The 16,553-nt window shown below is 34.7% G+C and overlaps 1 pseudogene; it reads left to right on the top strand.

Moving 5' to 3' along the window:
• The first annotated feature begins 1,326 nt into the window (after nt 1–1,326).
• Nucleotides 1,327–9,302, top strand: LOC120277776 (annotated as a pseudogene).
• The last annotated feature ends 7,251 nt before the right edge of the window (nt 9,303–16,553 follow it).

Below are 16,553 nucleotides of genomic sequence, written 5' to 3'. Positions count from 1 at the left end.
ACTTTGCTCATCGACTTTTGTATTATGCATAAAAAAGCGTCCATCACATCATCTGTGACCATCTCCTTCCCCTCAAGCAGAGTGTATAAATTGGCCCGTGTGGTGCTGACAACATCATTCTTCCACACGACAGTGCTGAGATTAAATGATAACAGATATAATTAGACCATATTCTAAATAGTTAAATGATATTATAAATAATTAAACGTTAAGTAGAAAACTTAAACGATAACATATAAAGATTTAAACAATATCAATAGAAAGTTAAACACTATAAACAAAATTTAAACACTATCATGAAAACTTTAAACTTACCTGTCCATACGGCAATTAAGGAAGATCCTCATCAACTCCTGCTCGTACTTGTTAAGACGAGATTGACCAACCCATTTTTTCTTCTTCGGAACGAAGACTTGCCGAGCCGTCTTGTCCCATTGTTGATTGGCCTTGATCATCTCTCGCGTTGATCGGTCGGGGTCTTCATGGAGCACTGTCGTTGAGCCTTGAAGGTGTTCAGCACCAGCCGCATCTTCCTTCGATGCGGGGACGACGGCGACAACATCAACCACGGACACATCCTTACGTGGTTGTTCTTGTTATGGGATTGTGTCTGGCTTCGATGCGGGGACGACGGTGACAACATCAACCGCAGACACATCCTTACATGGTTTTTGTTGTTGTGGGATTGTGTCCTGCTTTGATGCGGTACAGTCGGCCACGGCCACGACCACGGTAATAGAATTAACTATCTTCTCAGCCGTGGCCACGGCAACATCATCATCGGGAGACAAATCCTTAGCTTGTTCTTATTCTTCAGGGATTGTGTCCGTCTTTGATGCCGCAATCTCGGCAGCCTGTTCCACCGGGTCGGGGATTTCGTTAACAAGAGAGTTGATGATCTTTTCCACCGCGGCGACGACCACATCATCTACGATGTCCTCCACCGTCATGGCCATGTCATCAACGGCGACAGACTCAGTAACAGCATCAGCCACCGATGGTTTTGCTATTATTTTATCGTTAGCCGGCGGTGGAGACAGAGGCAGTATTGTTCTCCTTTTTTTCGCAAGTATCTTCGAATGTGGCCGTCTTGGAATGACCACCCCGATGATGTCGTCATCGTCAAATTCCGGTGCCTCGTTCGTCCCGGGTGCTTCAGTTGTTTGGAGGGACGGCGCAGTCGATTGTGAACGTCCTTCCAAAGCCTCAATACGAGCGACAAGCCGAGGAAACTCGGTCATCAATATCTGGCACGCATGCATAAGAGTTGCAGTGACATCTTCGCCTAATGTCGCCGGTGGGAGCTGCCCGCGATGCGAGTGCGCCATGGTCGAGGGAACTGTCGTTGTCGTGGTAGGGGGCGTTGCGATCTGGCGTGGTGGGGAGGGCTTCTCGGCGTCGAGGAATGCGTGCACATGGTGGGGTGGAAAGTACGAGAGCGGGGGTTGAGCGCGCACGATGAGGTCGCCCTCTCATCACGCCTTGAGCAAGTGGTTCGGGAGCAATAGCATCCATCCGTTGGTTGGCCCCAACATATATTTCTTCTTGACACTCACGGAACCCATCTCGGAAACTAACATATGTAAACCAAACAATTTCAGCGAAATCATTCAGTTTCAACTATAACATTTAAAGTTAAACATAGTTTTTATATATTAAACATTATCGAATTTATTTAAACGGAAAACACAATGTTTAAACCTTTATTAATAAGTTTTACACAGTAAATAACACATTTAAACGCTAAATAAAATGTTTAAACATTAAAGACTTATGTTAAACATTGTCCATGATTTATTACCTCTTTTCCTTCGAGGGATGACAAGTTGGTTTCTACCGTCACTTGCTTCCGGTAACTACTTTCACCGTAGCACAGCATCCTTGGGATCTTGCCGAATCGGACTTTCTTTCCCGTTCCGGTCAGCTCGTAAAACCATACGTTAAGCGCGACCGAGCACCCCTTAATATATCCTGTGTTGGTCTTCTTCCCGGCGTATCTATCTTGCACTCGAGCGGTTGCTTGTGGAATGTCCTCCATCGACCACTTGATGCGTCGCTGCGCCCCGTGCGTATCGCCCCATGGCGGGTAGATCATCGACATAATCAGCGATCAAGTTCGAACCGAGCATGATGTATTTGGGAAGAGGGCTGTACCCCATGAGGTACACCATCGGGGAGTTTGACAAAATTTTCTTCTTCCCCCATCTGTCGAACAAGTTGGACAAGAGCGCTCTTGATGGAGTCTGTATGTCTCTCATAGGTTTTTGATAAATACCTACCTTGAACAACGATCGGATTTTTATTCTTCTTAAACACAAGCTGCGTCGCCATCACGGCGTAGACCAAGAGCGAGGGCCACATCTTGAGGCACTGAAACTCGATGAAGCTTTCCCCGATCCCGAATTTATTAGTGCGGCCATCGTACCTTTGCAATAGAGAATCAAGAAGGGCCCTCTCTTGGTAGATAGCTTCGAGTTCGATGCAGTCTGCAAAGCGGTGTCCTTCGGGATGATCTCCCGATGTCGAGGGGTCATGTTATCTTTCAATTCGACTAAGGTCTCCACTCTAGGGTGTCAAATAGCATCGCCCATTAACTAGGTTGACCGCCATAGTCAAAAGCCTGCGACAATAACAACACATTAAGCGGAAATATAAGATTTTTAAAGCGGTAACATTCAGTTAATAAATGGAGATATCATTTGTTAAACAGAGAACTAGTTTATTAAACAGAGACAACAATACTTAAACATAGACAACAACATTTAAACTGTAACATCTCATTTGTTAAAGCGTAAACCTCATTTTTAAAAGCTGAAACCATATCAAATGAAAAGGGGAATTGTACATTATAAATATTACACAAATCATAACAATCGAAAAAAACTATTCAGATAGTGTATCTGAGACGAAAGCGCAAAAACAACACAAAACCCTAGCAGAAATCTCCCATCGGACTAACAAAACCCCGAGAGAAATCCCATCGAGACTTGATATCTTCCAACAAAAAGCAGGGAGCACAAAACAAAACCGAAAAAAATCTTTCTTTTATATGAGCAGTTAACATAAAACCATACTCAATACCTTAGTTTACAAAGCCCGATGAAATGCCAACTATTTCGCGAGGGGACTTCTCCTTCGAGATCTTTGGTGGAAAGGGAAAAAGCTGCAGATTACAAAAGGCTCGTGCGGTGAGAGACAACTCGGAGGCGACGAAAATGGTTTTAGCGAAGACTCTAGTTGAGAAAAAAATAGCTAAAAAGGCTCCAGATGAAATTCCTCTCTTGGGGTTACCCTACTGGAAAAACCCCCACTTCCTCTCATCTGCCGAAAATGGTACTGAGTCACGACTCCCACATGCAAGGGCATTTTTTGTTCATAAAATTTTTAAAAATAACACGGGTTGACATCCGATTTACATGCTTTGGGGGTTGAAAAGCATGGAAATAAAAAGGAAGGGGTTTTTGAGGGAGTCTAAAAGCTAGAGGGTGTTTTTGGTAATAATGCAAACTAAGAGGGTGTTTTTGGCAATTTCCACATAAAATAATTATAGGTTATATTTTAGAGTATAATTATTATGATTTAGTGGTTTCAGGTGACATCTGTGAAGGAAATAAAATATTTACACATAATATTTAATCACTGCTATTTATGTAAAAACTGTGTATGTTTATTTAAAAATAAAATTCATGTTAAATATTACTGACCTTATCTATCTTTAATTTAATTAATTTTAAAAAATAATTATTTATATATTTATAAAAACCAATTATTAATATATTTATATAAAACCGCAGCGTAAGTGCGGGCCGGCTTACTAATATTTGTTGATTGTTGTCACTATAATTTGATATTTTTTGAAAAACTAAAATAATATAATATATAAATAAATAAATACAACTTGAAATACTTTTAAATTAATAATATTAAATGAAAAATTAAAAAAAAACCAAAATTAAAGTTTTAAATATTGTTGGCCGAGCTCGACCTCGAGCTCGGCCAACAATGGCGGCGAGCCGGCGACGGTGCCCGCTAGGGAGCCCGCGACCATCCACGCCCCTGCCCTTCTCCTCCTACTTGTAATCCTCTTGTCCTGCGATCTCTTCGACCGGATCATCGCTTCTGCAGGAGAGGTAAGGGAAGAAGAGTTCACCGAGGAGCTGTTGCTGAAGCCATTGCTGGACAAGAAGATCCTGTGCCATTTCCACTTCCAGAGCACAGTCCCCCCTTCTGACTCCATTGGCGACCACCATCATCTCTTCCCCAAGGCTATCGCACAGCTGGTACACTTCCCTATTTCTTTTCCTAAATTTTCTTTTAGGGTTTAATTGATTCAATTTTCTGTGGTTTTATTGGATTTACGTTGATCTTTAGGTTAGAAATTAGTAGTAATTTGAGGTGAGTTTCAGATTTTTGATAGTTAATTCTATGGCTTTTGTTCTGATTTCTTGGTGTGGATTTCCATTGATGGTTTATTTTCTTTTTGTTTAAAATTCTAGAGGAATTAATTTTTGCTTAACTAGAAATTTAAGTAGAGACTATCTTCTCTCTTTCTTTTGTCTAAATTTGTTCTTTTTATTTGATTAGAGTCTGCACATACTTGTTGCTGCCCAGCTTAACAAATTCTCAGAGGAGCTTTTTATGTAAAACTACATAGATTTGCAAGTCAGTTCTCTTGGTTATCAGATTTTAGTTTAGATGGTAGTCATTGTTTCAATAATCTCTACTGTACTTGCACAAAACTGGCATGCCATTAAGAGTTAAAAGTTTTTTGCCACATGAATATGATTAAGCAATCCTTTTAGTGTTGGATGGGCAAACTGAACTTCATTAGAGGATTTTTATGCATACAAAATTTCACTTGCAAAACATTCACTTTGACAACCAATAATTCCTCATGGTTGGTACCTTAAACCAAAATAAATGAATACATACTATGTTTCAACTTTCAAGTTCTTAGGGCTACTATGGTGCAAGTATTGATGCCCTTATTTAAAGTCTGAACTACTTGGAAAAAATATTTACCAATTTGAGAATTCTTGAAAATAGATTGAGGCATACATAGTTTGTATATTTGGAGATGTGTAAAAATTATGTATGGGAAACCATAAAAAAGAATAGGCACAGAAAGTTGTTGTTGTGCTTATCTTAATCTAACCGGGTGCACTTTGACATGCTTTGATTAACAATTCCCTAGTGATATATGGATTGAGTGCATATGCTAATTGCTATCTTTTTTTGGTGTATGTTATTCTGCGTATTGAAATCTGCGCCCATACACTCAGGCATCTGAGACTTTTTTTTCATTTTTGTAATGATGCTGTTGATAATCGGTAGTTAATAGCTCTTACAGTAAAGTTTATTTTTTTGGTACTATGCATGTTCTTCTGTTACTTCTTATCTGCTATAAAACAAACAATGTTTGATATGCAACATATTTGATGCTGAAACAGGTAAAGAAGTTCCATATCAGAGAACTTGAGTTGTCTTTCACCCAGGGTCATTAGAACTATGAAAGTTGGGTTGGATCTGATCCCATGTCAAACATTAATGCCAAGCCCCCTGGAGTTGAGATGTGGGCTGTCTTTGATCTTCCAGTAAATGATATTGATGAGAACTGGAAAGGTCTTACCCATGCTCTATCAGGCATCTTCTGCTCTTCTGTCAATTTTCTTGAGTCTTCAACAGCATTTTCTGCACCACATTGGGGGCTGCATACGAATTCAAGTTCCATGCGTTATGGGGCATTGCCCCGTGAAGCAGTTTGTACGGAGAATTTGACTCCTTGGTTAAAACTACTTCCTTGCCGAGACAAAGCTGGTTTAGCTTCTTTGTTAGACTGGCCTTCTATTTATAAAGGTTATTACCACTCTCAAAGATTGCAGTTGTTTTCATCTGCCGCAAGTGGTATAATTCTTGATCAAACGCTCACTGGACGTAGTTCTCCAACCCAATGTGCAAAGGAATGGTATGCCTAATTCTTATGATAGATCCCTTCAACCAAATTGGTCTATTATGTCAATGTTTAAAAAGAAGGTTACTGGACAATGTGTGCTTGCTAAAGCTAGTTCAATATTCATTGAACTAGAAGATGGTTTGGCTACTGAACTTGAGAAACTGGGAGCTGGAGAATCATGGAATAATTTAGCTTTCGACCTGTCTGTTGCACCAGACAGGGTGATTAAAGAGCACAATTCTGTGGAAGGTAAAAGCAGTTCAATACTGTATGAGTTCAAAGTTGTGAAATACAGCAAGTATGAACCTCTTGATGTGGGGATTAAGTGGAAGATTCCTTTAGTCTGGTCATGCCCCGAGGCACCATTCCATGCAAGGAGGTTTCTAATGGGAAGTGGAAATGAGAGGGGCTCCATTGCTATCTCATTGCAGCCAACTCAATCTCGTGACCAGTTCTTAAGTGATTCACACAAATGTACAGTTTGGGCTGTTATTTTTCAGGTCGTCCCCTGGGCTGGTATATTAAAGTTTACTATCATACACTTCAAATTTTTATAGATGGGAGGTATGTGCCCGTTGCGGATGTGCTTGAGAAGATAAGTGTATCCCCTTCTGAAGACAAGGTTTCTCCTGGGTCATTGCAAATGATGCTTAGATTCCCTTGTGATATGAACTCAGCTGCATTGGCAATGGACTTTGACAAGGTATGATTATTTGATTAGATTGTATGTCCCAGCCCCTTCATGCCCACAAACGCATTGGATAAATGGTCATTGTTTGGCTAATCCTCTAGTGATTTGCACTCATTTCAGTTTTTTTAATTTTTGTTGACTCACAGCCTCTTACATTTGTAATGCAAGATTGATAATGCAACTTTTCTGAACTGGCTTTTGTCACAGGGATTCTTGCACATTGATGAGTATCCACCAGATGCTAATCAGGGATTTGACATTCCATCAGCTGTAGTTAGTTTTCCTGATTTCTATTCAAGCAGAAGCTATCTTGAAGGCAACTGCTTAAAACACCCCCCTCTGCTCCTTAAACTTCAGGTATCTCATTGACATTTTTGCTGCTCAAGAGAAAAAAATATTGATTTTGTTATCTTTTTGAAAGCCTGCATAAAGACTAATAATTTTTTATTAATTTCATACCCCATTAATGTCAATTCTTTATAATTTTGAATTTCTTATCTGCAGAAGAGAACTGTCTTATAGTCCTACACTGAAGTTCTGCTTGTGCCTTTGACCACTCCTGATTTTGGCATGCCTTATAATGTGATCACCTTCACATGCACTGTATTGGCATTATATTTTGGATCATTGCTCAATGCCTTGCGGAGAAGGATTGGTGAGGAAGAGCGATTGCTAAAAAGCAAAGGTAATTCTGCATCCTGATGATCTAGTGGATTTTGTGCTCTTTTGTTGATTAACATCCCTTATTAGTACCATGTACATCTATGAAAGTGAATCCTGAGGCCTCCTTCAAATCAGACATATGTCTTATGTAATGATTTCAAGAGAAAAGATCATAACTGAAAATTTTTGGTTTAAAGTTTTGGTTCTTTACTTGTAACCTTTTCTAATTGGAATGTTGATAGTTAATTTTTCACCATTTGGAATCAGAATAAAACTCACAACATTTGCAATGTGTAAGTTCATCTTCAAAAGTGAAAGATGGTTCTTCATACCAATGATACCGTATTGATGACTTGTGATATCATTTAAATACCTCGCCAAACTAGTAAAACTGTAAAGCTTTAAGACATAAACACAAATCTATTGTAATTATTTTTGGGTTGGATGCTAAGGAAATTTCAAAAATGAATATAATGTGAGAGACAACTGATTTGGTCGATTTACTTAGTCTCTATCGTTCTCTTGTTGCTACCTCTATTTGTTTGAGGTGCCTAATACACTTCTATGTAAGTCATAAATATCATAAATGAAAATTGGAAGATATTTCTATTAGAGTGATGTTTGATGTGGCAAAGAAAAACACACAACTTTGTGCTAATTGGACATGTCATTGCTATAGATACATGAGCACTTGGTGAATTTTAGTAGTTGATATTACACATGCGGCTATTTTGCTTCAATAGTTTGCATTCTTGAGTAAATACAATACGGATTTGTATTTCTAATATAAGGTGTATAAATTATATGACACTAGGTAGGCATAAAGTGCTATCAATTGCCAACCTTGATGTTGATTTAGGAAGGTGTAATTTGTTGATAAATGCATATGATATACTGGTGATATAAACCATGACTAAGCTTGCTGAGCAATATAAAACAATTTAAAAAAAATGTGACCTACTTTATTTCATTATGATGGCATTCCTTTCAAGGCAGTCATGAACACTATTTATTGAGATTTTTGTGGGATTAATTTGTTGTTGCCAAGAGCTACTCTCGTTACCTTGGTTCAGTTTGTTGACAATTGGATCTTAGTACCATAATGATAACCTTGTTCCTAATACTTTTTCTGTTTGCTGGTGGAAATGCTATAATTTCCAATTTGTGCCATACAGTTGACACTGGGAAGAAGTGATGGTGTCATCTTGAATATTCAATTTCTTAGTTTTGTGAACAGCCGTATTATGTTGTTTGTGATTCTTATTGTCTTAATGCTTGTTACAGACTCCAAGCAGGTTGGGCTTATACCCAGATTATTGTCTAAGTTGAAAGGACGGACTCTAGAATCACACCAATCCTCGTCAGGCTCGACTGCATCATCTAAACCGGGGGCCAAGTGGTTATTCAAAGTCATATTTGTTGCTATTTTTGCGGTTCTTTGGCATTACTAGTCCAATACAGATTGATTTCTGGCTGATTCTGCACAATGTGCACATGCCATTAGAAGGTGGCCTCCTGCCTGATCATTTACTTCTATTTGCTTGTTACATTTTTTTTTTCTCTACTCAATCCGCTCATAATGTTTTTTTTTTAAATTTTGTTTATTAGTCACTCGAGGATGCTGATTGCCGACAAACTATACTTGATCAGAGAAATTGAAAACTGTTTTTATTAGATGAAGAAACCTTTTAAGTTCAGCTCGTGGTGATTCAGGAAGAAAATCACCTTAGATATGTTGACGAAGGCATGGAATTTCTCGAATGTGTACAAGGATAATTTTGCTTGAGCAGGATCAGTTTTGTTGTTTAGCTCCCTTTTTTAAGTTATGATGAAATCAGTGGCCTTGCAATTGAGCCATTAACCTAGATAGATTGCCAGAAAGCCTGATTTATTTTATTTTACTTTGCTTTATTTTTCTTCCTTTATGAACCTAGTCTATCTATTTGTGAAAATTATGTTAACAATATAACATATGAATCCAGAGGAAATTTATTCCATGGTGTCACTGCCAAGTTGGCTGATGTTTCTTTCTTATGTATGGTTTACCTTCTAGAGGTATCGAGGTTGATGTTTTTCATCTATATAAGCTTTACCTTTAAAAGCTAATGAATGGAAACACGATGATAGGTGCAGGATCAGGGCCGGTCTGGCATGCATCCGTGTGTTCATAAGAAGGTGATGATTTGAAGTTCAAGAAGACAGGTATTAATCTAGCACTGCTTTTTCAATTGTTCAGTAATTTTGTCATTGTATTCAAGTTTCAGAAATTTGTTTTTGTTTAAAAGAAACAAATTACTATGAACTTTCTTCCTCTGTCTTGAATAGAGTTATGTTGATGTGCTTCTGTTTGTGCGCTCATGTGCAAGTTTGCAGGCAGGTATGTCTTTTGCAACCCTGTGTGAATCTGCAAATGGTTTAATCAGTTCTTGGTTGGCATTTTATAAAATATATCTGTTCAACAATTAGTTAGCATGCATTATGCATAGATTTATGTTGAACACGTGGTGGAATTTTCGATGATTGGGTCTTTTTTTCTTGCAATTGGTTTAGATGCTGAGGCCGCGTAAGTGATTCGAGTTTCAATCTTTATGAATATGAAAAAAAAATCCCTGCAATGGACTTTTTTTTATTTATTTTGCTGTGGAATAGTTTAGGGATGTAGGACACTAGTGGTCAAAGGATTCAAGAAAAAAAAAAAAAAAATTCTTTGTATATTCAATGAGAGGAAGAAAGCAAAGTATAGTTTAGTTTCTAATATTTGTAATTTCAGTTTTAGTCCAAGGTATGTATATGAAAAACCCATACTTTATTCTGCTTCAGTTTAAATGCTTAACAAATCAAAACAAATTGAATCAAAGTATTTAAAAATTATTAATAAAATACGAACGTTCATTAACTCAAAGTAACTATTTCATGAGCAAGCACAAGAAGAAATTAAGTTTGAAAGTAGCTTTCAAACTTAATTTTTATTAAATTGTTAATATTTAGGTTGAGATTTTGTCAGCCCAATCAATTCAAAGATTTAAAGTTATTTGACCGAATAAAATTATAATTTATAAGAAAAATAAACACGTATTATTATCTTTATCTCTCTATCAAAAATGTTTGGAAGAATAAAAATTCTTCCATGAGTTGCTCAAAAGTTTTGTTTAAATTAATGAGTTAGTTCATTTATTTGTATATGAACCAATAATTAGCATGTTATATATATATAGAGAACATAGAAAGTATTTCCGTAAATATCTATAGACAATAAATAAGCATGAAAAGTATAAATGTGATTTAATTATTGGTTTCTATTTATTTATTTTTTAATTTTTTTTTAGTAAACTAAATATAAGAACTCAGTTAAACATTACATCTAATAAAATCTCATGACAATTGCATGCACTAATTCATAGTTTTTGATTTATTAATCTTAAAATAATAAAGAAAATATGAAGTTAAAAAAGGCTGTCACTTTGGTCCTTTTCAATGTATTTGTTCTTTTTTTTATTTCTTGTTTTTCATCCCACTTAAATTTTGGATGTATTAATTTTGGCCAAAAATAATAATTTTTTTTTTAATATTTGACGACAAGTACTTTTTTATTTTTATTGTATTATGTTTGAGAGGTGTCGAACTCGAGACCTCTCAAACACAAGCAAGCTCTAAAAATAATAATTATATACTTTTGAATCAGAATCGAAATTAATTTATTGAAATATTGGAGGGAATTGAACATGGATAAATCTATAATCATTAATCAAATCGAAAGATAGAGTTATAAATATATGTCAAAATCTATGTTGCACTCAACAAAATTTTTTATTGTCGGTTCTAAGGTTATTTTATTTGTTAAAATGACTTTAGCCTCATCACATCCAATTAGCACCCATGCAGTGATTGGGCCCAAAATAATTAGTTTTTGTATTTTAACCCTTATTTTTTGTATAATTATTTAAATAACTTATTTCTAGTATTTTCTCAATTTTTTAAAATTATTATTAAATAGAAAATAGTATTTGAAATTAGAATTATATATAATATGATTTTGATTATTTTTTAATTTATAAAAAATAATATAAACATATATATAGCTTACCATTATAAAGCTAATGAATTTAAATACATTAATAGGTACAGGATCAGGGTTGGCCACTTGGCCTGACATTATATGTTGATGTACTTCTGTACGTGCTTTTGCAAAGTATTATATATATATATATATACATATATTTGAAAATCAGCTGATGTATCTTATCAAATTATAATATTTTTTTAAAATTTTATATTTCTCAAAATAAATGAGAGGAAGAAAGCAAATAATAGTTTAGTTTCTTAAATTTTTTTTTTAATTCAGTTTTTGTCCAAGGTATATATATAAAAGGCAAACTTAGTTCTGCTTTAGTTTAAATGGTTAAAAAATAAAAATAAATTGAATCAAAGTATTTAAAAATTATTAATAAAATACAAATGTCCATTACCACCAAGCAACTATTTCATGGGCAAGCACAAGAAGGAATTGATTTTGAAAGCTACTTTCAAACTTATTTTCTTATTCAACTGTTATTATTTATTTTCAAAATTTTAAAATTGATTTTGTTTTATGAGCTAAGTTTGGTTGGTTTGGGTTGATGTTCTGTTAGGCCAATCAATACAATTTAGATTGAGATTTTAAGTTATTTGACAGAATAAAACTATAATTTATAAAAAATAAACACATTATTATCTTTATCTCTCTCTATTAAAAATGTTTGGGAGAATATAAATTTCCAAGAGGGCAAAGTGTTTTTTTTTTTAAATAATGAGTTAGATCATTAATTTTTATATTAACCAATAATTAAAAAAAAATGTTATATACATAAAGAACATAGAAGATATTTTGCTAAATATCCGTTAAATAATAAAGACAACAAAATAAGTAAGCATCAAAGGTATAAATATGATTGAATTGTTGTTTATAATTTATTTTATTATTTTTTTAAAACTAAATATAAGAACTCATTTAAACTTTACATTTAACAAAATCTCATCACAATTGCATGCACCAATTTATAGTTTTTGGTTTATAAATATTAAAATTAAAAATTTGAATTAAAAAAGAATGTCATTTTCTTCATTCTTTTCAATGTACTTGTTCTTCTATTTTTTTTTCTTGTTTTTTGTCTCACTTAAATTTTGAACATAATAATTTTGGCTAAAAAAATAATAATTATATGCATATTGAATCAAAAATTAAATTAATTTATTGAAATATTGGAAGAAATTGAAGACGGATAAATCTAAAATCATTACTCAAATCAAAGGTTAGAGTTATCAATAAAAAAATTATATTTACTTATGCATCCCTCAAAGCATTGCTGTTTTATTTATTTTTTAAAATGAATGAATAGAAAAAATAAAAATAAAAATGCTTAATTTTTTTAATAAATTTTTTTATTTAAATTTTGGTTAGAAGGGTATATAAGCAAATAAGAATGATTTATAGAAGGATATAAGTAAATATAATTTGTTATATATATATAAAAAAATCAAATATTTCTTCATTAAATTGTTAATATTTATTTTCAAAAATTTGAAACATGGTTCAGTTTTATAAGACTTTCATTTTATTTTATTATTATTTTTTATAATAAAAGTCATCCCAGAGACATAGTTTAGAAGCTATCAATCGTACAAGAACATGAATAGATAATCGAGATTCAATAGGCAATTACCGTTGTATAAATAGCTCCTCAATTAATTCACAATCTTTAGACTCATTTGCACCCAAAGTGAGCATATACAGCTGCTTCTTACTGAACTTATGACCAGGAGTGAATTTGTCATTACACCAAAAACATAAGCTCTTAAGCCTATTCTCTTTCCATTTTCTTATTAGATAGTCTTCTTGTAAGCTTGGAATTGGGATTCATCTTAGCTTGTTCAAGTACTGCATGATTTTCTGAACTAATAACACTTTGATTCCCATTAGAATTTACAGTAGTTCTTGCCACATTATTTGCAAAATGAGAATAATTACCACTGTTGTAAGATCTATTCTTCAGGATGGCAAATTCTCTCTTAGACCACAATACCTCCGGCACCTTAGTAATAGCGTATGTTGATTTTAACGAAGCATGCTTGAATAACTTGCTAGATAACTCCAGTTCTCCCTTCAAGCCCCCAAGAATTGACTCAAAGCTTGAGCTTTGTTAAAATCAATTTTACTGAGCAGTTCATCAAACTCATCAAGATATTGTTGTAAAGAACCTTTTTGCTTTGACTTCTTGATCTCAGCAGTTGGATCCCAAACAACTTGTTCTCCAAACCTAACAATGAGAACTTCTACTAATTCATCCCAAAGAACCATTCTTCCCTTCTCCTTAGTACTCAAGAAAAGTTTAAACCAGTGTAATGTCTTCCCTTCGAAATGCATGGTTGCCAATTTCACCTTAATTGCCTCAGTTGTAGTATCAATTTCAAAGAACTTCTCTGCTTTGTACAACCATTCAGTAAGATTATCTCCATTAAAAACTGGAAATTCCAATTTTGTATAATGACCAATATTGCAAGAATTAACAGAACTGCCAAGGTTTTCATTACCAAGATCTCCTCCTTGATGCAATTGCGTCGGTTGGGCAAATACCTCTCTGCGATGTCTTGCCATCCCAGAAATCAATGATTTGAATTCATCCAAAGCTTTTGATTGTTGTTCTCGAACTTCTTCAATTGCTTTGCTTTAGATTGCCTCTCATCAATCTCCTTGATGAGGTTCTCCTAGTTATGCAAATCTTGTTTCTTACCTCCATTAGCCATTGAAGAGGATATTTTCATATAATGTACCCATTATTACTAGAAATCCTGGGATCATATAAGTTACTTCAAAATTATTTGCCATATCTATTTCAGCTGTTGCTATATGAGCTTTAGACATATTATCTATTTGTCTAGTATCTACTAGTGATAATGCTAATTTAGTTACTAATCCCAATCTATGTAGTCATGTTGTACTAAATACCATTAATCTTAAATATATTAAGGATTAATTGGTTTTTAATAGTTTTTTTTATTGGTTTACGAATCACAATTCACATAATCCACCTCCAGCACTAATACAAACATTATATATGAGCATTCAACTGTTCAGATTAGAACTAACAAATGGGCCCCAAACTTAAAGCTCATCCTATTGTCCAAATTATCCTATCTACAATAAACCAATCCCAACCCTTTACAGATAACAACCACGTGTACAACTTAATCCACCGTGGCATGCATTGATTGGATCATACCCCTTCACAAATTGCCCTTCAAATATTAACTAACTCTACCACTACTAAGCCTCTATAAGAATATAGCACCAATAACGGATTAAATTTTTGATAGGTTACTAAGGTTTGGATTTGTTTCTTTAAGGTTACCAAGTTTCAATTTGGATCAAAACGGTTACTAAAATTTGATTTCATTTCTTCGGCAGGTGACTTGCGAGTAACCACATTCATCAAGATGACATGTCTACCGGAAAAAAACACAGTCAACCTGATGAGGCCACATCACCAGGGTGCCACATCAGCCATTTGTCCACGTAAGGTTATTTGTGCCAAATCAGCATCTTCTTCTTCCCCCCATTGTTTACCCTAGCTCCAATATGAACAGGGAGCACAACCCCAACAATGAATTGAGCTCCATCTTCTTCTTCATTGTTCACCCTAGCTCAAACATGAACACAGACTCCGAGAGCAAGATGGGTCCACTCCGGCAATGTTAATAAGTGAATCAATGGTGTCATCAGAAGATAATGGAGCTCCGATTGAAGCTTTAGGTCTAGGGTGTTTTAATTTTTTTTTAAACAAAAATTGCAAAATGGAGCAACATAATTTTGGTGGTTTATTATTTATGTTTATTTCTTATTTGAATTGATATAATTGTTAATTGTAAGAGAGGACTGCTGGGTTGTAGGAGTTTTTTTTTTTAATTTTTAGTATATTGTTCTTCTACAACTAGAGTGTTTTTTTTTTTGTGCTTTTTTGTGGTTGTTTGGTGGATTTATAAATATACCTATTATTTTATAGCATGCAAGATACTTGAGGGAATGTCAAAGAGAGCTGTAATTCAAAGATTGTATTATGTGAGCTGTAATTCCGTGTGAATTGGTAGTATGGAATGAGTGTTTGTAATTTTTCAGTAATTGTAGTTATAACAACAGTATTACAATGGGGGATAGTGTCATGGCATATCAAGTGTTTGTTGATATGCCAAGCTGGAGGATGAGTTCAATTTGTAAAGATTCTCAAAACCAACTATATAAGAGAATGAATAATGAGAAGAATGACATCTTTTGGCCATCATTTCCTTGAAATCTCCTAACTCCCTTCTCCTATCTCTCCTCTGCTCCTCCTATCCTTCCTCCACTTCTCTATTTCTTCTATATTGGGCTCCTGATTACCAGAAATCAGCATGAAGCTTAATGTAGTCACATATGAGCAATGTTGTCATAGTTTATGTATAAGATATAGCAGTGCTTATTAAAATAGCTGTATGTACAATCTATAACAATGGAAACACACAAATAGTGCAGGCAGTGAATGCAACCAAAAAATTTCATTAAATGGCACAACAAAATACATGTGGATCTACTTGGACTTGTGGTTTATGATAAACAAATACATTAAATGGCACACATACTACACAATGATATGTTTTACTTGAATTATAACAATAAATTTACATTAGTGACTAACAAAAAATTTACATTAGTGACTGTAAATTTATAACAATAAATTTACATTAGTGACTATAACAATCACACATACTACGCAATGCCATGTTTTAGTTGTATCAGCAAATTCCTGAAGCCAGACATACTACACAAAAACCAAAACATTCATTCCACACAATATTACAAACATTGAAGCCAAACAGTCAAATTCCTGGGGGAAGCCACACCCTTCTTCTTTTGCCAGCATCCCCCTCCTTTGCCTTCTCATCATATTTTTTACCCTTTCCTCCAGGTTTGTTCACATGTTCCCTTCTATGTTTAGTGGTGCTTTCATCTGCTCCTTGTGAGTTGTTGTAATTAGCCCCCCTCCTTATGCCTAGTTTTGTCTTCCTCAGCAAATTCCCACATTTAGGAATTGTGTTGCCGGGGGGAATTTCTTCAGACGTGTAGATTAACTTCCATTGAGAGGGAACAATAAGAATATATGCAAGGGTATAAGTAGACTCTGCAGAATTGAATAACACTAACTTGTGACATAGGTTCCTAGGGGATTTCTTCATGTC

Source organism: Dioscorea cayenensis, chromosome 15 (assembly GCF_009730915.1).
Source record: "Dioscorea cayenensis subsp. rotundata cultivar TDr96_F1 chromosome 15, TDr96_F1_v2_PseudoChromosome.rev07_lg8_w22 25.fasta, whole genome shotgun sequence".
Taxonomy (NCBI): Eukaryota; Viridiplantae; Streptophyta; class Magnoliopsida; order Dioscoreales; family Dioscoreaceae; genus Dioscorea; species Dioscorea cayenensis.
The sequence above is the reverse complement of the archived record's forward strand: the minus strand, read 5'-3'. Positions and strand labels throughout refer to the sequence as shown.